Below are 22,252 nucleotides of genomic sequence, written 5' to 3'. Positions count from 1 at the left end.
CCCTCAGACTGAAGAGGGGCTCATTTACCTTCTTTATTCTGTTCCCATTACAAGCAGAACTGTAACATGAGGGTCGACTTGTTGGGGTTTCTGTCCCACCCAGTACCCCACAGCCGGCAAATCCCAGAGAAAATCAATCACGCAGAGATCTCTGTAAGTTATAAAGCTGATTGGCCCATTAGGTCAGTCTACTTATTAGCTCTTACAACTTTTGTTACCCCATTATCCTTATCTACATTAGCCACAGGGCTCAGTACCTTTCTCAGCTGGACAGGTTACATCCTGTCTCTTCGGTGGTCTGCGCAGGAGTGGCAGAGGGAGCTTCCTGCTTCCCAGAATACTCCCAGTCTTTTTGCTCCACCCCTACTTCCTGTCTGACTTTCCCGCCTATACTGCCTGCCTGACCAATCAGTGTTTTATTAAAATATGATTGACAGAATACAGACAATTCTCCCACACCACAGAACCACACACATTTAATAAAACATCCCGACAATTAGAGTAAGACCATTCACGATTGTCATTTGTAAGAAAATATGTCATTCCTTTTTTGAAACAGCTTCTATGTTGATTTAATTTATGTGTATGAATATTTGCCTAACTGTATGTATGTGCACCATATGTGTGCCTGGTGCCTGAGGAGGTCAGACGAGGGCATTGGATCCCCCGAACAAGTTATGGATGGTTGCAGCAAGTGACATAAACATTGGGCCTTCTCTCCAGACCTGACTCTGGTATTCATTAACTATTACGGAATATTGTTTGAAAACCCTAGACATTTGTAGAATAATGTAAATATACCAGTTATCCATGACCAGAACTTTGAAGGTCTGCTTCAAAGCCTCCACATCCTGTGTTTCTCAAGCCAAGTACAAGCTAGCTGCTTGCTGGCTGTGTACGCTCAGGCAAATACATAAGCTCTCTGGATATCAATTTATTTATTAGTGAGACAGGGGGAAAGATCCCCATTTAAATGCCATTATACAGTTTGCAATTGATTAAAATATTTGAAATTAAAATATTTGAAAGCACTTGCCACTATATTTTGCCATGGAGTTGGTATTCAAATATCCAACTCATAAATTTTTAATCTTTACATAGGCCATTAATCCTAATCACTCACACTTATTGTGAAGTTATGTACTGCATGGACCACAAGAACTTTCATTGTTTGGGGTGGTAGGTTCATGCCTGTAATTCCAGTATTTGGGAGATGGAGGCAGAAGTTCTGAGGTTCAAGGCCAGACTCAGGTACGCAGTGGCACCGTGAGACTAGCCTGGGCTACATAGACCCTGTTCCAAAATGAAAGTCCCAAGAAACAAAGAAGATGGCAGAGGAGGAATTCCTTACTTAGCTTACTCTCACAGAAGTCCTATGGGATTTGTGGTGGTATGAATAAGAATGGCCCTCAAAGGCTCATATATTCAAATGCTTAGTCACCAGGGAAAAACACTGTTCCAAAGCATTAGGAGGTGTGGCCTAGTTGGAGAAATTATATCTCTGGGGATGGACTTTAAGGTTTCTAAAGCCCAGACTTGAGCAAGTGGTTCTCTCTTCCTGCTGCCTACCATCCGGATGTAGCGCTCTCAGCTACTTCTCTAGCACCATGTCTGCCTGGGCGTTACCAGGCTTCCCGATATGCTGAGAATGGACTAAACGTCGAAAACTCTAATTAATTGCCATCCCCAATTAATTGCTAAATGCTGTGTGTGTGTGTGTGTGTATACATATATATATATATATATATATATATATATATATATATATATATATATATGAATTGCTGTGGTCATGTTGTCTCTTAACAACAGCAGAACACTAAGACAGAAAGAACAGTTTTATTTTATTTGTTCCTGTATTTTGTGTCTGAGGAACAGGGAGGAGACTATAACTTCCTCAGTGTCACAGAGTCAGTGACAAACCCAGCAGAGGGAGCAGGTTTCAAACAAGCTTTGGAGATTGGCTTGAATGACACCCTTCAAAATATGTTTGTTTATCTAGGAAGAAGTGATAGAAAACACATCTTTTCGGGTAAAGAATGTGAGGCAGTAGGCATTGTGGGATGAAATCTGAAGCACAGAGAATGGGTCGGGCTCACGGAGAACAAAATACCTTCTCTTTAGCATGACCTCTGTGGAGATTAAGGCTGGTTTTCAGAAGAAATAAAGCAAAAAGACAAACTGACCATTAAAATCTACAGCTTGTTATTATAAAAGGCCGGGCCTGTGTATCACATAAGGGATTTACACACGAATTTATTGTGAAACAGATAACCGCATGTAAATTTCCAAGAATCAACTTGGCACGACTGGAAAAGCATCCCCCCGAGGCTGGGGGAAGGTAGACAGTTCCACAGCAGCTGAATCATAAAGACTTTTATAGATCAATAACCCTCAACCTCGATTCATTAAAAAGCATCTTAATCAACACAGACGGTTTCAGGAAGACCCAGAAGCGCAGTGGGATTATCAGAGCAGGTGGGCTTTTGCATTTATGTCTGTCTGGCTTTTACTTCTCACAAGGTCATTGCACTAGAGTCATGACTTAACCATGATTTAATTTTCATATTTAAATGTAATATGGTATCTTAGTATACACTATAGTCATTTCCCCCTCTTGAATAATACAATGGTTCTTCTTCATATCCATCCTCAAATCATTGCAGATCCAAATGCACTTGGTTTTGGACAATAGTATCTTCTATGGTGTTTGTTCGATGCAAGGTCATGATATACAGCCTTGGCTGATTTGGAATTGACCGTCCTCCAGTCTCACCTTGACCAGGGCATGGAGGCACACACTCCTGTATGTAGGCTTCTGTTGCTTTAATAAAACACTCATCAAAACCACATTGGAGAAAAAAGAGCTTCTTTGTCAATCACTGAAGGGAGTCAGGCCAAGAACCCAAGGGGGACATAGCAAGGGACCATGGATGGAAGCTACAACATGGCGTGTTTTCCAGGTTCATATTCAGTTATATTTCTTATACTCACCAGGAACACTGCCCACAGTGGGATGGGCCCTCTTGCATCAATCGTTAATCAAGAAAAAGTTCCCCCACTCACCAGACAGTTTGATGAAGGCATCTTCTTAATAAGATTCCCTCTTTCCAAATGAACCTGGTCTGCATCAGGTTGACAAAGTATTGGTCCACACCGTTATCACACCTGGCTCTATGTTCTTTATTATGTACTCCAACCTGAGTTATTTCATCTATAAATGTAAAGATAAGGATGAACACTTGATAGTCATAACTTAATAACCAAAGTGCACATCTTCTGAAGTTCCTTTCTTGTGAAAAGTATGACTGAAGATCTATTCACAGCAACTTACTAACCATAAAACTGAGAGTACAGGCTGTCTTCTCTAAAAAAACTTCTTTTATTTTTTGATATTACAATTAAATATTTTCCCTTCCTCTTTGTTCCTTCTAAACCCTCACATATGCCCCTTCTTGCTCTCTTTCAAATTTATGATCTCTTTTTTATTAATTGTTGTTATATCCGTATATCAACGTATACACACATGTGTGTTTTTGTTATTTGGGTGGAATTTTCTGTAGATCTCTGTTAAGTCCATTTGATATAAGATACCTTTAATTCTGATATTTCTTTGTTCAGATCACTTTCCCGCTTGGTGTCAGGACATTGTCTGGCTTGGACCTGTCCAGGTCCTATGCATGCTGCCACAGTCTGTGAGCTCATATGTGCCTTAGTCCTGTTGAATCTGGAAGACACTATTTCTTTTGTGCCATTCTTCTCCTCTGGCTCTTGCAACCTTTTCTGCCTCTTCCACATAGCTGAGCCCTGAAGGATGGGATGTGATGAAGACATCCCATTTAGGACTGATGGTTCCAAAGTCTCTCACCTCTTCTCACATTCTTCGGTAGTGGATTTTTGTATTAATTCTCATCTACTGCAAGAGGAATCTTCTCTGATGATGGCTGAGCGAGACACTGATTTCTGGTTATAGTGGAATGCCATTAAAAGTCATTTAATAGCAAAGCTCCTTTAGCAGAACAGCAATATTTGATTTCCCCCTAAGCCCATGGCCTGTCTAACATCAGGTTCTCTGTTAACTGAGCAGAGTTGTGCATAGGTTCCATCTTATGAAGTGGTCCTTAAATCCATGGTAGGTTACTTCTACAACATCTGTGGCACTATTGTACCAGTATCTCATGCAGGCAGGTGACAATTTTAAATAACAGGGTTTGTAGTTAGGTTGATGTTTACGTTTCTGTTCTGGTAACACTCAGAGCTCCTTCTAGACCATGAATACTGGTTGGTAGAGGTGAAGGCTCTAATTAGGCATCAGCTTGACTTCTTCACATTCGGTGATTATTGGAGCACTTTGATCCACCCTTTAAGGTGGTGTCTATCTTTGAAGTTTAGATGTGTTTTATTTTTTGTAGATAGTCAATAGATGGATTTTATTTTCTGATCCATTCAGTCAGCCCGTGAATTTTGATTGGAGGAACGAGGCCACTGATGTTTAACGATATTATTGAAATGTGTGCAATAATTATGCGGTTAACGTTTTGTTAATTTTTGTTTGTGTTCTCAGTGGATTTGTATTTCTATCCACAGTCTCTTGACTATGATCAGTCTTCTCTTCAACCCCAGATATTGCTTCCTGTATTTTCTCTAGGTTTGTTGAATTTTAATTTTTTAATGCTGTTTATATTGTGGGAAGTTGGTCTTGCTTTTTCAATTACGGTGAACTTTTCTGGATGTATTAATCTAGGCTGGTTGTCATAGTCTTTTGGGACTTGGAATGCATCACTCCTAGCTCTTCTGGTTTTCTGAGTTTCTCTTGATAAATCCGCTTTATTTGGATGGATTTTCCTTTACAATGCCACCTGTGGGGTTTTTTCCTCTCTTACATCTTTCAATGCACTTTCTTGTTAATATACTCAATGTTTTACCTCTGATATGCTGTGGGGATTCTTTTTCTAGTCTTGTCTATTTGGTGTTACATGTACTTCTTATGTCTGTTTAGGTTTGCCTTTCTCCTTTGTTTCTATGATCTTACTAAAGATCTGATCTATGCAATTGACCTGGGGTTCATCCTCATGCACTGTACTTAAAATTTGAAGGTTTGATTTCTCCATGGTGCCCATTTATACCTCCATTTGGTCTGAATGCTGCAGGCCTGAAGACTGTCTCTGAATCAAAGCAGATACAGATGCTCCTAGGAGGGCTGGCCATCTTACTACTTTCACATAGCTCCTCTACCATGAGTCTCTCATTTGGAAAGATTCTAAAGCATGACAGCACATTGCGTTCACGTAGTGTATAATCCAGTAGAGGAAACCCAAAAATCAACTGTGGCAACAGAATGTAGGCTCGTATAAAGCACCCGCCCGTCTGTCACCTTTCCATGGAAATAAGAAGAAAGACTCTAGGAAGGCATTAAAATGTTACCTTCCTCCTTTCCCATATTGTATATCAAATATATTTTAAATGTACCTGTCTGTAATTTTTTTTTTCATTTCTTAAAAAGAAGCCTGCCAATATTTGAAAAGTAACAGAGTTAACTAACGTTTGTTGAACTCCAAATACTTTCCTCATGGGTGTTGAGAACTTTATTGTTCCCAAACTGGAACTTGGAAAATGACATTAAAATGAATGGACATGTTGGAGACTATGTGATAAATGAGCTTTTCACCAGATCAGATGACTGCTAAGAGCTCAGACCAAGAATCGAGCCTGAGTGTGTCTTGTACTCGGCTCTTGCATATTATGATGAATATTTTAAAAGATAAAAAGCCAGCAGGGAAAGTTTTTTGCTGGTAAATTGTGTTCCTTGGGGAAAATCCAGGAGAGAGAGAGAGGCTAATTTAGCCAGGGGAAATTCTAGTCCACCAATCAGGATGATGACTCCCAAGCAAGGGCAAGCACATGGCAACAATTTAAACGTCACCCATGAAAGTGCTGCTCTCAACCCCAGGGTGTCTTATTTGTCAATCTCTCTTTTCATATTCCCTGCGAGAATTCTGCCGCTCCGGGAAGGAAGATAGGTTCTGGGACATTCTTCAGGCTTCAGGGTGGGAAATGCAAGCTTAGTCTTCTGTCTGCTGCTCTTGCACTAGAGAGACTTCTCTGAGTAGCCTATATTCAATATTTTACTCCAGATGATAGGTTGCAAAGAATTTGGATAAAGTGTTGCAATTAGCATGCCAGCCTCTAGCCTATATTCTTTTCCTGTAGTTAACCTGAGAAGGCAGACATTCATTGAGGCCTTCCTTTAAGATCTTTAGAAAACATTATCCTTAGATGGGTTTGACACAGACTTTTTCTGATTTAACGAGAGCTCCTCTTTCTCGGAGCCACTTGAAGGTACATACAATCACATTTTTTTTTTCCTGCTCGCATCATAAAGTCAAGCCTTGGTGAACCTGTGACATTTTCAAGAAAATTCCCCTTGTGATCTCTTTTATTTCCCCTTAACACAGTTCTTCTCGATGGTGGCATTTGCTTGTGAGAAGGTAAAGGGACTGTATTTTTGATGATGGTGTTTGGGGACGGGATTATCTTATTTTCCCAGGTCACCTGGGATCTTGCACTAAATGGAATATGCCAGACTGTGAAGATCTTCAGAAACCCACAATTGGCCAAAAGAAGGGAAACATTCTTCTGCGATGCTGGCCGGAAGAGCTATTGGTTGTGATCGTTTGGCTGGATGGACCTGTTTGGAGCTACAGGACTCAGCCCTCCGGAGCATAAGCGAATGTGCTTCACCCGGTTTTACATTCCACTTCCCCAGCTCCTGTGCTGACTGATTTAGCCCCGCTCACTTCAGTCTTCTCCTCTTAAATGAGGATATGATTCTTCCTCCCTCACAGAGCGATGCTAAAGGACTGACCCGGTAACCACAAAGCTTCACTCTCGCTGTCTGCATTCAAACTCATAGTGATGGATCCAGATATCGTCCGTGTCTGGATGTGGAAATCCATAATGGTTTATGGAAGACACAGAGGGGTGTGTTTTCTACTGTAGAGCCTGAGAGGTTTGGGAGTCCTAGGCACGCCTGTCTAAGCCACGGTCCTATCATTTCTTGTTCCTACCGTTTATGTTTCTGTTTCTTCAGCTCTTCTCTGCCCTTCATCTCTGTTTTCTCTTCTTTACCTGTATTCTCTTTCCTCTGGAAAGTTGACGCTCTTTGGCTGGCTAACATTTTCTTTCTTGATCTTTGGACATGCTGTTTTTTTCTGAATGGGTTGTTTTTCTCTAACATCTTCACTGAATTTGAAACCACCAATGGGTGTTCCTTGGGTAGATCTTTGCTGAATCAATTATCAGCTGTCCTTTCCTCTGATCAGCTCTGGGATTCAGACGAATCTTAAAACATTTCCTAGACTATGATTTTAATTGATGGTGGTCTTGGCTTTATTGCCCAACCAAATGGACTGTTGGATGTGGTAAACCAAATAAGGGTTCCAATCAGATAGTGATTTATCTTCCCAGGGATTAAATTTCTCAGAGAATTTCATTTCCTGCACTGTATTACATTGTCCAAAGCCAGGAGGTCTGAGTTTTCTCCAACCTTTCCCAGGCCTTCTTCAGTAATAGCTTGCCTGAATTCTTCTTGTGGATAATCACACACCTAGACAAAGATGAGAAAAATTAAATTTGCCTCACAATTTGAGAATCTTCGTATATTTTGTTCTCCGCTAAGTGGTATCTGTAGCAGGGAAGCACATTCTTCCTTGAGACTGACGTTTAACGAACACTACTTCTACTTCCCAGCTCTCTGGTAAATAAGAGACTAGACAAAAAATACATGCTTTTTATATATTAGCTGACACCAGAGGTATTCCTAGAGATATACACAGCAGGTTCTGTCTCTTGCTGGCGTTAATCTATTCTTATTCTCGTCCCACACCACTTCCCTGAGATGCTCAGTGGACCTCCTGCATATCCAGCCCATGGTTTTCACATCTGCCTACACTTGTGCCTTGTTCTAACTTCTCACTAAATTGAGTCAACCCCCTTTCTCACTCCAATTCATTCCTCTGGTTCTAGTGAGGTGGAGTTTCAGGTGAGTTAAACTTTTTTCTTTTTTTTCTCTTTTCTTTTAAGCCAAGTCCTCAATGTCCCTAGAATCTTAGCTATAGCAGGAACTAATTAGGAAAATACACATATATTCCCACCTAGTTGCTTTGCTTTTGAGTCTGGGTGTTCATTTTTCTTACACTTTAACTACTGTATGGAATTTAACGTTCTGCTGCTGCTGCTTCCCAGGGCCTAGGGAGAAAGTTTCCAAGATCTGAATCCTTTAGTTGAGAAAAAGACTGGGAAATTCTCATGGTTAATTGAAGTGTAACTGGTTTAACTGAAAATTTTTTAATTGTATTGTTATTTTACTGATTTTTTTCTTTCTTTAGAGAATAAGATGATCAATTTGATGTAAGGGCTGCTTTATATCCACTTCCAGTGACTCATTTTTCTTCTCAGTGCAAACTAGGCAATTTTTTTAAGCTTTAGTTTAGCATTTTGAGATTTGCAGAAACTAGTTTTTTAACACCTGACATTAGTTTCTCACTGCTCTGACTTTGGGCAGGCACAAGGAGGCTCGGAGCACTGCTGAAGCAGCATTAAATTGGTGACTTTTTTTTTCCTTAGTCAAATTGAGGGCCTCCCATTCTGGGTGAGATTAAATATCAGTTAAAAATATTTTCTCATATGCACCCCTTACAAGGGTTCTTTTGAGGGCGTCACGAGGAATGTGAGGTTTGGCTTTCCCTTTCACACGTGCACGGGCAGGGGCAGAAAGAACAACAAAGGTATTTTAGGGCCCTGTGTTGCATAAAGAGCCTTTAGCTTTGTAACAGTGGCCTGCTAAAATAGCACTCAGCAGCTCTAGTTCGCGTGGGTGGCTGTGTGCACTGCTAGACCCACCACCTCGCTGCGTCATGTGGACACCATTTGCCTCCTTTGTTCCCTCCTGGTGACTGATCACCCCATCCTTCTGGCTTCCTTTCTGGAATATCTCTAAAATGCACCCTTTCATCTCTGCTGGGTGCCTCTCACCCCACACCCTCCGCTCATGCGGAAGAGTGCTTTGCACGGCGCTCTTCCGCATCCTCACCTTCTTCTCCTCAGCATGCCTACTTACAGCACCAAAATGGACACAGTTCTGTCTACTTCCCAGAATGCTTCCTGGGGTCTCCTCTGGTCCACACCCAGTTTCGTTTTTTAACTCCTCTTTGAGACATCGTCACAGATTTTCTATTCCTCGGGGTGAGTGCTTTCAATGTGTGCACCAGAATCAGGGACTGTTTTCTAAAAGCAAAGAAATCAAAGTGGCCTGGTGGCTCGTGACATTCTGATCCTGGCCTAGGAATTTACATTTTAAAAAGAACTCCCCCAGATAATTCGTTTTCATTATTACTAATTTTTTATTTCATAGTTGCACACATATATAAAATACATTCTGGTCAGACACCACTCCTTATCCCTTTCCTGGTACTACCACCCTATCACCTCCCCTACACACACACACACACACACACACACACACACACAAGTGCTTTTAGGGTTGGGTCTTTCTGTTTGTAAGCCAGGGCTGTTTATCTTCATGAGCATGGGTGTGGCGCTATCCCTTGGAACATGGGGGCTCCACAATGGCTACATCACCAAGGACAATGACTCACCCACCCTGCCAATAGCTCCTCTGAGAAGAGGCTGGCATCCCCGTGATCTTTTTCCCTACAGGTGACTGAATGCCGACAGGTCCAATCTTGTGTGGGCCCTGTGTAGGCAACCACAGGCTGCTTTGAGTTCATGAGTGTGGCAGCTATATTGTACCAGAAGACATCATCAAGACCTCTCTGCCCGTGTCTGCCTCTTACATTGTTTTTGGCTTCCTCTTCTGTAAAACTTTCTGTGATTTGGAAGGGATGATCGGGCGTTCCCTTTGGAACTGAGAAATCAGTAGTCACTTAATCTCAATATATTGCCCAGCCTCCAGTCTCCATTAACTGGCATTTACTGCAAAAGGAAGCTTCTTAGACCAAGATTGAGATGAGCATTCATCTATGGGAATAAACATAGCTAATTAGGAAGCAGTTTGACAGCATATCTATTCAGTAAAACAGAAGCAAAAGGCTCAATCCTAGAACCTATGATCTTCCCAGGTACTGACTTTTAACCAGGTCCACTGAAGCAGGCAGGAATTACCTCCTGAGAAGCAAGCATCATGCCCAGTCACAATGCTATCAGAAATTCTCATGGGATGGTTGGTTTTCATCAACTTTACATACTATAGATTGTCCTAAAAAGGGAGTCTCAATAAGGAATAGTCTAGACTAGGTTAACTGAGGTGGGAAGGACCTCCCCTGAATATAGGTGGCACTGTTTTATGGTCTGGGACCTAGAATGAAGAAAAAGAGAGAGCTAGCTGATAGGGGTGCATGGGCATCATTGCTCTCTGTATTGGCCTTATGTACTATGATGAGCTGCTTCAAGTTCTTGCCTCCTCAACCTCCCACAGTGGTTGACTGTCACCTGGAATTGAGAACCAAAGGAATCTTTTTCCTCCTTAAGTTGCTGCATTTTATCACAATACTGGGAACAAAACTAAGACACCATACAGCAATCACGGCACTATTGTACCCTCACATCTTGTTCTAGAGGTTAGTATGGGAGCTAGCAAGGCTGGCAGCTAGATGAGGCTACTGATGACTTTCTCCCTCACATTCTGGCTGTCTAGAAATGGCCAACACTATCGAAGCTAGCCAGCGGGGAAGAAACTCCCAGCCCCGCATCCTGTGTACAAAGTGTGAAATATCTCCAGCAAGGGCGTCCTACCATCTAGTTCTGGGAGTCAACCAAGAACAATGGCAATGCCTTGTCTTGTTTTAGAGCCACAGCTCATAGAGAGGTGTTCCACACACGTGACCAACAGCTCATAGAGAGGTGTTCCACACGCGTGGCCAACAGCTCATAGAGAGGTGTTCCACACGCGTGGCCAACAGCTCACAGAGAGGTGTTCCACACATGTCACCAACAATTCACAGAGAGGAGTTCAGTGAATGACATTTTTATTTAATAGTCCATGGCTTCTGGATTTGACATTATCTGCTATGCAGGGTACGGCTAAACAAACTTTGGTTTTTAATTCTATTTTTATTTAACTTATAAAGAAAATTTCCACATGACTTCTTCATACTCCTTAGTTTCAGATAACCTACCCACACCTATCTTTATCCTGTCCTCCTGCTCCTATTCTGTTTAAACTTTCTCACTCCCAACTTGTCTCCTCTCTACTTTCATCACGTCTCTTATTCACAGACCACTCAATGCTCCCCCCCCACACACATACACTGTGGTCTTTTCTAGCATCCAAATGACTCTTTCCTGCTTGGACCACTTGCCTCTCTGTCTTCAGCTTCATTTGAACCTATAAGGAGGAAAAGGCCTCTTCTGCATAGGGTAAAATATCGCCTTAACATGTCCACTTGGGCTGCTTTCTGGTTAGCTGTTTTTAAGCATGGTCCGAGTTCTCTGGGGGCAGAGATTGTGTTAGTTCTTTAAGGTGACAGAGAGAGATCATGGGCTCCTACAACGTGGATTTTGCTGGTGGGCAGGAATGGAAGCTGGTGAAGATGTACACATTTCCTTCAGCTTAAAAACTTCCAGTGCTGAAAGTGGTCAAAAGGATCAGAGCTTCAAGTCTTAGCTCTGCCGTCACCTTTGCTTTCCTTCAAAGAGGGGGCACAAGCATAGCTTCTGAGACTGGTGTGGGGATAGGAGATTAAAAGTACCTGGCGCAGCAGCTCACATGTGAAGGTACACTAATGTTATCATTCCATGTCCTCCATTATCCTTATCCTAGATATAGGCAGGCTGGAGATTATTTATGAGATTCTTAGTTATTTGAAACTATTCTGGTCCTATCTAACTTACTTATGTGTGGCTGAACTTAATCATAAGATATGGAACAGACTGGGTTCAAGCTTGCCTTCACTCCGTGATAGATGATCAATTTTTACATGCTTATTCTTTAACTTTTGGAAGCGACAACTCTTTTACTGAGTTTACCATTAAATTGGTGTGAGATTTAATACATGACAATTTATACATACATGACATTTATACATGACAAAGACTGACCGCGACCTACCTCAGGGTTCCTGACCAGGCTAGTGTTAAATGCCCTTGGAGTCAAAAGACTCCCACTGGATGCTGGGAGCACCCACTGTATTATTTCTGTGTGGGTTATACTATCTCCCTGTACTTTGGTTTCTGCTCTCCAAACATTGCTGCTAGTAACAACTCTTTCTATGGATAGCAAAAGGATAAAGAAATATATGAACAAAGGCTTTAAAAATGCAAGCTATTCTTTGTATAGTTATTGTGGTTCTCGTTTCTGATCTTCTTTAATAACTTTCACAAAGTGAAAACCTTAAGCAAAATAGTAGCCAGTGTTTAAAATTCACCATACTGCAAGCTTGTAATCTTTTTAATTTGTTCTTCTAAAACTATGATTCCCCTTTAGCTAACATTCAGAGAACTCAGGAAGCTTGCTCAAAGACTCACCTCTGACTGTAGAACTAGAACTAGGAACCAGGAAGGCAGACCCTGGAACCAAGATCTGAGCGCTACCAAATGACCTTCGTGCCAATGAGTGACTCTTCTCTGTCCTGGCTTTTTCAAGGACAGATTGAAAATAGTTGGGAAAACATGGGAGCTTTCAAATTAAGTGGAATTCTGAAGTTTTAGATCAAACCCATGTGCTGTTGCATCCCAGAACCATGCTTTTGTTGAAGAGTCTGGATTCATGATGGACACGGGCCCTCCCTTGGACAAAGTCCTGTCCAGAATGCTGGTGGAATGGAAGAGCAGAACAGATTCCTCACACATAGTATTGTCTCCATAATTTCCCTCATTATTTCCTCATGCATATCTACTGAGAGCTTTAGGGTATTGCTTCTTAAACTTGGCACCTTGCATCATAATGGTTTTATTGCAATGCTACCCAACTTTAAAAAGTATTGCGGCTGGATTGCAGCCACCAAAATGAAGTTCAGTTCCTTTGTGATTTCGAACCGAAGCAAGAACCACAAATAGCATATCAGTGCACCTTCTCGTATTCGGAGGAAGAGTATGTCTTCCTCGCTTTCCAAAGAGTTGAGGCAGAAGTACAATGTTCTATGTCTACTTGAAAGAATGATGAGGTTCAGGTTGTCTGAGGACATTACAAATGTAAGTAGATTGGCAAAGTGGTCCAAGTCTACAGGAAGAAATACATCATCTGTACTGAATGGCTGCAGCGAGAAAAGGCTAATGGCAAAAGCGTCCAGGTGGTTATCACCAGGCTAAAGCTGGACAAAGACAGCAAAGAGATCCTGGAAAGGAAAGCCAGGTCTTGATAGTAAGAAAGGAGAAGGGCAAACACAAGGAAGAAATGATTGAGAAGATGCCGGAGTATGGATATCTTACACACAACTTTCATAAAAGATGCTTAAGTTAAATAAAATTTCTTGCATTGTATTTATTTATTTATTTATTTAGTGTGTGTGTGTGTGTGTGAGAGAGAGAGAGAGAGAGAGAGAGAGAGAGAGAGAGAGAGAGAGAGAGAGAGACAGAGAGACAGAGAGACAGAGAGAGAGAGAGAGCGCTTTGGGTGTATAGTAACGTGTGGAGGTCAGAAGGCACCTTCTGAGAGGGTTGGAGTTCGAGGATTGAATTCAGGTCATCAGTCTTGGTGACAGGCACCTTTGCTCCCTGAGGCATCTGACTAGCCTCATAGTTCTGTGTCCCAACTGTGGCATATGTTTGAACTTAAGCATTTATTAAGGTGCCATCTTATCAAATAGAATTGGGAAATTTTACCTCTTTCTCAGAACTTTTTCAAATAAATTCATGATTAGGTCACCATAATTTCTTTTCCTTCATGCTCACCTTGTCCTGCACACAGTATCTTTTAAAAGTTTGGATGTACTTTTGAGCCATGATTGCAACTTTAAGATGTAGCCTACTTGATCATGGTGAACAATATTTTTTATGTATTCTTGTATTTGGTTTATAAGTATTTATTAAGAATTTTTACATCTGTGTTCATAAGAGATATTGGGATATAATTTTATTTTTGTTGATATTTAGATATCAGGGTAATAGTGGCTTCATAAAAGATTTAAGAAATGATCCTTTAGTTTCTATTTTGCAGAATAATTTGAGAAGTATTGATTCTAATGCTCTGGGATAAAACTCTTGTACACTGTAAAGATTTGTCACTCATATTAGTTTAATGAAACACAGAACAGTAGCCAGGCAGGAAGTATAGGTGGGGTTATAAGACTAAAAAAATTCTGGGAAGAGGAAAGGCAGAGAGTCAGTCATCAGCCAGACTCAGAGGAAGCAAGATGAGAATGACTTACTGAGAAAAGGTACCAAACCACATGGCTAAACATAGACAAGAATTATGGGTTAATTTAAGTTGTAAGAACTAGTTAATAATATGCCTGAGATAATCAGCCAAACAGTTTATAATTAATATAAGCCTCCATATGTTTTTTTGGGGACTGAATGGCTGTGGGACAGAGTGGGACAGAAACTTCCATCTACATTTTAATTCTTTGACAGTTTTGTGAAATTTTGTATTGTATTTATCTGATCCTGGAATTTTTTGTTTTTATAGATTTTTAATTATTACTTCTGTTTCACTAAGGGTTTTAAGTGTATTTAAATTGTTAATTTCATATTGATTTACTTTTGGTAGATTGTGTGTCATGAAATCCATCCACTTTTTAGGTTTTTCAGTTTGGAGGAATATAGTTTTGAGAAGTATGTTCTTATGATTCTCTGGAATTCCTCCATGTCTGTTGTGATGTCCCCCTTTTCGTCTCTAATTCTATTACTTTGGACATTTTCTCTCCATTTTTGGCTAATTTGGTTAAGGATTCGTAAATTCTGTTGATTTTCACAAAAGATCAACTCTTCATTTCATTGATTGTTTTTATTTGCTTCCATTTCATTGACTTCAGCCTTGAGTTGATTATTTCTTCTTGTTTACTTTTTTCTGGGTATTTTTATTCTTATTTTTCTGGAACATTGAAGTGTGGCACTACATCACTAACACGAGATCTCTAGCCTTTTAATGTATGGTGTGATCTTACCTTTCAGAACTGCCTTCATTCTGTTTCATAGGTTTGGGCTTGTTGTATTTTCATATTCCTTCAATTCTAAAAGTTTTTAATTTCTTCTTGATTTCTGTCTGGACTCATTTTTTCAACCCAGTAAGTTGTCCAGTTTCCAGGAGTTTGTAAGCTTTCTGTTCTTGATATCCAGCTTTAGTTCATGATGGTCAGATAAGATTCCAAGGGTTATTTCAATTTTCTTATGTCAAATGTTGAGATTTGCTTTGAATCTAAGTATGTGGTCAGTTTTGGAGAAAGTTCCATGAGGTGCTGAGAAGAAGGTATATTCTGTAATGCTTGTGTGGAATGTTCTGTAGATGAGTACTAGGTCTGTTTTATTAGTAATGTTATTTTCAGCATTTTAGCTCTTGTTTGGATAACACGTCTATTGGTGAGAATGGGGTACTGAAGTTACTCACTGCCACTGTGTGAGTTCAATTTGTGATTTTAGCTGTTGCTGTTTCTTTTAAAACGTGGGTGCCTTTGTGCTTGGTACATAAATGTTTAGAATTGCTAAATCCTCTTGGTAGAATTTTCTTTTAATAGGTAGTAAGTATTTTTCCGTATATGTTTTAGTTTAATGTCTATTTTTTAGGTATTGGAAGAGTTACATCTGCTTGCTTCTTGAGTCTGTTTGTCTGGAATACTCTTTTCTGTGTTTTTCCTCTATGGTGGTGTCTATCCTTGGTGGCAAGATATGTTTATTGGTTGCAGCAAGATGAATTGTATTTTCTAATCCAATCTGTCTTTTATTGGGGAATTGAGACCATTATGTTGAAAATTGTTAATGAGCAGTATTTATTAATCCCTGTTGTTTTGTTGTGGGGGTGTTTGGTTTACTGCTCTTGGATTATTTATTATTTATATCCTCTTAGGTATAGTCAGTCTCCTCAGACTGAAGTTTCCTTCTCCCCTACTGACCAGTGTTCATGGTGATGGGAAGTACTCTTCATTCTTCCAGAGGAAAAAAATGCCATCATCAATATCAGCCAGTTACAAACCCCATCATCTGTAAGAGAAACCTGCATTCGAGATATACTGGTGCAATAATGGCACAAATGTTATTGGAGTAACAAACTACTTTTTAAAATTGGGTTTAAGGCCTATTCTGTGAGATGAAACTACTGTAAAATGGTCACGAAACTGAGACTGTATAGGTCTCAGGCTTAGGAGAAACACTAATACTATTATTCTACTAAAGGAATATGGCAGTAAAATGGCCCCCAGTGACATACTGCTGTTCCCATAGATTGGTGCCTCACTCAGCCCACACCAGAGAAACTTGCAGAAGATGGAAACCAATGCAGAGACTCACCACTGGCCATTATGTAGAGAGCGAGAGACTTTAGAGCCCTCAGTCCTAAATAGATGTCTTCATCAAAGTTCCACCCTCATGGCTCGGGGATCTATGTAAAAGAGACAGCCAAAAGTTTTAAGAGTCAGAGGTGGTGGATAACTCCAAGTATCAGTGTCTGTCAGACACAATGGACTGATAGACATATAAACGTACAGAGACTGGCAGCAAACCAAAACCTGCCCAAATTCAATCCAGACAGGGTCTCAGCACTGAGAGGAAGAAAAGGACCAGAATTCTACTGCTAGTCAAGAAGCGATCTACAACTGACACCCTGTGGCCAAGGGAGTTTCACCGCGAACCACGTTCCAGCACAGGTCTCATGCCTAGGAATAGCTGGCCAACACAAAACAAACTCACTGTCATTTTTGTGAAAGTTTTATTTAATTTATCATGTCTTAGCAGTTTTTTCTTATTGGTAGTTTGTTTATTTGTTTCTTTTTTTTTGAGGCTTTTTTGTTTTTGTTGTAGAGAAGAGAGAGGAGAGAGAAAGAGAAAGAGAGAGGGGTGAGAGAGAGAGAGAGAGAGAGAGAGAGAGACATATGATAGCATAAATTTGAGTGGGTAGGGAAGTGAGAAAGAGAATCTAGGAGGAGCTGGGGAAGGGGAAATATAACCAAAGTATATTGAATGAAAAAAAGATAAAATTTAAAGAAAAGTTTGGATGTCTAATGCTGTAACTACATGTCTCAGTTTTTGAACTCTACATCTGGATTTTGAAAACTGTGAGTGTGTTTCCACGGTTTCTGGCATGGCTGTAGTATAAACTCAACAGCTAATAAGAATTATAGGTGATATCATGTAGGCTAACCATTTTACCAAATGCTCTTATGTACATCTTATTAGATTACAAGTCAACTTGTCTGTACATAGGGAAACATGCTGAATGAAGAACTCGGGTCTGGGGCATACAATAGAACTATCGAGACATGAATATTTGTTTCTTGACACCAAGTTTCATATTTTTTTAAACACATTGCTTTCCCTAGATATTATCTAATCTCTAACTGGTCTGACCTGCATGATGTAGTTTATGTAACTACTGAAGAAACCTCTCTTGCTGATACTATATTTTATAGCATACACTCATTTTGTGTGGTTCTTGTGACAGCCCTCAGGAGAGCAGCTCTTTCAGAGATTAAGTAAATGAAGGCCTGGACAGGCTATATAGTTTGTCAAATTTTCCCAGTCAGTCAGAAGCATGACCAGCCTTGCATTTCTTCATGGGTTTTAATACACAACCTCATTGCTGGTTTTGACATAGATAATTAAGATTCCTTAATCACTGTGTGTTTTATAGAAGAGTCTGGCAATTGAAGAAATATATCAAGAACATGGTCATCATCCAAGCACTCAGGAGGCAGAGGCAAGTGGATATCTGTGAGTTCGAGACCAGCCTGGTCTATAGAGAGTTCCATGGCTCCAAAGCAACAGAGATACCTCGTCTCAAAAAACCAAAAGAACACGATCATCATAAAGTCACATTTAAAAATGCATATATTTTAAGGAAATTGAAAATATTTCCTTAAAGATCTGCTTTCAAATTTAGTTCTAAGAATAGGCATTTAAGTAAATGAGTGAAAAGAAATTGATCATTTTTTTTTGCTTTGTCTTGTTTTGTTGTTTAAAAAAAGAAAAAAAAGAAAAACAAGAGAATTGTTCTGCAGCCTTCAAATACTAGATAACCCAAAGAAGCATTTGGTTTTAATTGGGATTTTGGTCAAGCATTGACTGCAGTTATCTGAAATGTATACTCTTCCATTAATTAATTCTTTCTTTCATTATTTAGCCCTTGCATTGTGCTGCTTTATGAGCATGATTTGCTGCACTAATGATTAAAAAGGAAAACTGAGACACATCCATGAACAAGCCCATAGCAGAAGCAGAGTTCTGCCTCCATGGTTTGAGGGCTAGAGTTCCTGTCTTCCTCTCCCCATCCCCATAGAAAGGTCAGTGTCATTCAGCAGCAGCATGACAGCTTCATTTCCTCCAACCCAAGAGAGAGAGAGAGATGAGTTTAGTCTGTAGTTGGAAAGTCCTTAGGGAGTTTGTGTTCTCTCAGTCTGACTGTGTATGGGTACATGAACAATTGACATTTAATTTTACTTATTTTAGCTTTTATTATTTAAAGAGTTTTCTTCTTCTTCTTCTTCTTCTTCTTCTTCTTCTTCTTCTTCTTCTTCTTCTTCTTCTTCTTCTTCTTCTTCTTCTTCTTCTTCTTCTTCTTTTTCTTCTCCTCCTCCTCCTCATCATCATCATCCTTCTCACTTTAATTTCATAATCATTTGCATTTGCTTTTTCATCCTTTTGAACATTATTGCATCAGTTACACAAGTTGTCACTGAACGTGTTTGTTGTACTGAGCCTCTTAGAAAAAGCAATTTTTTTGAAGTTGTTTTAAGGGGATGGATTATGTAAATAGATACCTTTTTACTTTCTCTTATATTTAAGTATATTTTAAAATTCAGTTATAATGCTATTTAACATGCATTTTTTGCTATACATAAAATAAAGTACAATTTTAAGAATTTAAATATAATAATGTAAGGAAATGTAAAAACAAAATTCTGAATTTACCAATAAGGATGAAGATGAACATTCAATGTACTTTTATTAGAATTTAATTCTACAAATAAAAAAGGAAAGAAAAAAAGAGAAATTAATTCAACATGTTGCTCTAGAGATTTGGTATTTTTTTCTTCAAAGAGTATTAGAATTTTTATTTATTTATTTTTAAACATTTCTCTCTCTCTCTCTCTCTCTCTCTCTCTCTCTCTCTCTCTGTGTGTGTGTGTGTGTGTGTGTGTGTGTGTGTGTACGTGTGCCCCTAAGTATATGCATTTACACAATGTGTGTGCCCAAACCCCAGGAGGTCAGAGAGGCATTAGATACCCTGTTGCTATAGTTATAGGCAATTGTGAGCTGCTATGTGGGTGCTGGTCACTGAACTAGATCCTCTTTGAGAGTCATCATTGCTCTTCACCACTGAGCAGTCTCTCCAATCAACCCTTAGAATTTGATTTATTAAGGAAATATAGTGGATATTTGGCCCACTATATTAATCCATGTACCTAGACAAAAGCCATAGCAGTATAGCCAGTCAAGTGAGAGTCTAGCGAGGATAGATACCAGCGCGTCTCAGCGATTCCAGAGGGTGAGGTGGGGGGATCATTTAAACTCAGGAGGTCAGGACCAGCATGGTAGTAGCGAGCCTGAACCAATCAGCTAGCAAGGCTGCTCACTCTCAGCCAGTCTCATCTTGCTGTCTCAAACCTCCTCAAGGCTTCCTGCGGTTTCCTCTGCCTTTCAGGTAGAAACTGGCTTTCTGCCACTGAGGATCTGACTCTACCATAGCAGGGCTTGCAGGAAAAACAAACAAAAGTCCAGAACGAGTCCTCGCATGTCCTAGGAAGCAGAGTCTTTGTCCTCATGTGAGAGAGATCAGCTAGCCAGGTTCCTCCCCATATGAATTTTGTATCAACCATTTATTGCTCATATGAGAACTTTGATTTACCACATTTCGATGTGAAAAACAATGGAATTTTGGCTGGACAGGTCAGACTAGCTTTGAGATTTTCCTTGAACAGGGAATTTTACATGAGAAAATAAAAGATTCTTTGGTTTTCACACAGTGCTGTTCAACCAAAGGCAAGTTCTTCATCGTGAATAAGAAAACATGCTCATGACCCCAGCACAACACTCTCCTTTTTTTATGAGAGGGAATATTTCTCCTTTGACTATAACTTTAATTAAACTCTATTAACTTTAATTTAATTTAAGCTGTTTAAATAGTTCAAATGCTATTAAATGCAAAGAACACATTTTTTAAAAAGGTATTTAGTTTCTGGGCATTTTCCCTCGATCTCACACAGCCTTAATTATGCACCACTTATTGTTAAGTATATCATAAAATAAAATATAACGTATAAATTGCATTAATCTCCACGAAGTAAACTTGAGGCAGAGCCATGCACTAGCCAAAATCAGAGGTACAATAAATAAGCAAAGTACATAAAACATCCTCAAGCGCTTGGACCACTGTGGATGGTGAGCAGATTTTATTATATTCTTTTCTTATTTCCATGGAAACGAGAGTAGTCATTTTCATGTACCCCATGTCATTATATAATAGTCCCATCCTATTATGTTATTCTCAATGTCTTCTTTTTTTCTCTGCAGCATTTTAATTGTCTTTTCCCCAAAGTGGAGCCTTCCCTGTATCTAGAATAATTTTCGCAGGCTTGCCAAGTCATATATTTTCCTTTCATAATTACTTGTATAATTACAGTACCCTGGCACGTATTAGTAACTAGGGAAACAGGGCTATTTAATTACATCCTAATGAACATTTGCAATTATATAATTTTTAAAATCCATAGAAAATTAAGAAAATGCTCTCCATCAAACCAAGGATTACTTGAATTCCATTTTCAAGAATCTTAATAAACTAAATTAACTCTCCCTAAAAGTATAGTTTTCATATCACAAATGCTATGTGCACTTCAGCCTTTAGAATGTAGAATCTGTAATTCTCAGATTTGGAAGCAATTCTGGATGTCTCCAAGTTCATTTTTTTCCCCTGTGGTTTACTAACATACTTTATTAAACCTTTTCTAATTTGCCGCACACACTCATTAATGAGACATTGCTTAAACATCTCCCGAGATGCAGTGCTTACCTTGTGTAGACTGAACAGTTCTAATGATGAGCGGGTAGCCACTGACCTCTAATGTGTGCAAGGCACTCTTGATTTTGCATGGACTATAACATTCAAGTCAAACTTTACTTGTGTTTGTAGAGTGCCAACCTAAAGCAATGGATATAGCAATCCTACAGGAAGAAGACAGCATGACTGGAGTCTACCACACGGACTGTGCACTCAGCGGAGAGTTCAGATGGTCTGATCCGGCTGTGTCCTCGGTGAGGCACACAGACTCTGTAGCTGCTGTTTTGACCTTTGTCACTTTTAGCTCCGCAAATAGAATCTCTTTGACTTTGTACCTGAACTTTCTCTTCCTGCCCAGCCACTTTTGATTGATGGTACAGTTAAAACGCTGGGGATTTGGTTGGTCACTTTCCAGAGGCTCTTGTGTTGGCCTAAACTTTCAGTTCTTTGTCTTCCAGTTCATGAGAAAGTAGTTCCCGACGTCCAGCCTTGCACGCCAGAGCAGTCAGGTCCAGACGCCACCAGTCAGTCCAGACTTGGTGCGCAATCCTGCCGGGATTATTAGAGCCTGGTACATAGGTCATGGGGATTAGTTGGTGACAGACATTTGAAAGGGTCCATTAAGAATTAGAAAGTCACGCTGATGAAGGCAGGAACTTCTCAAAGGTGGAGGTCACCTTGACCAGTCAGGGTTCGATAGGAATCCTTCTGATAGCACTTAAACCATTGGTCTTTATCGACAAAATAATAATAATGAAAATTGCTGGGTCCATATAGCTAACCAGCAAAGGCACTTGGGAAAGGTAAAATATAAATACCTCAATAATTTCATTGTGTTTTTAGGAAACAATACACTCAAACAGTGTCCTATTTCGAAATCAAATAAAACAGTGATTTGAATATACCAACCCAATAGACAAAGCTGGGATTGATCTCGGCAAACCACAGCCATACAAAGTAGAGGAAAGGGTAGGGACTTGACTCAAGTCAGGGAAGGGAAACGATAAAACATAAAACTATGGAAATGCACTAAGACTTTATTGTAGAGGACATGGAGGGTCAGGAAATGTTTGGCAAATCTGATCTTCG

The 22,252-nt window shown here is 39.8% G+C and overlaps 1 long non-coding RNA gene and 1 pseudogene across 1 annotated transcript; one reads left to right on the top strand and one right to left on the bottom strand.

The window, feature by feature from the left end:
* Positions 1 to 1,827: 1,827 nt before the first annotated feature.
* LOC125389807 (uncharacterized) lies at positions 1,828 to 21,414 on the bottom strand. Its single transcript, XR_007228528.3, has 4 exons — positions 21,176 to 21,414; positions 16,459 to 16,549; positions 9,092 to 9,285; positions 1,828 to 7,606 (listed from the first exon to the last, which is right to left on the bottom strand). It is a non-coding gene; the product is annotated as an uncharacterized LOC125389807 (long non-coding RNA).
* LOC125389806 (ribosomal protein uL24-like pseudogene) lies at positions 13,024 to 13,477 on the top strand (annotated as a pseudogene).
* Positions 21,415 to 22,252: the final 838 nt, after the last annotated feature.

Source organism: Myodes glareolus, chromosome 26 (assembly GCF_982192425.1).
Source record: "Myodes glareolus chromosome 26, mMyoGla1.1, whole genome shotgun sequence".
NCBI classification, from domain to species: Eukaryota; Metazoa; Chordata; class Mammalia; order Rodentia; family Cricetidae; genus Myodes; species Myodes glareolus.
This window is presented reverse-complemented; position numbering and strand designations above follow the sequence as displayed.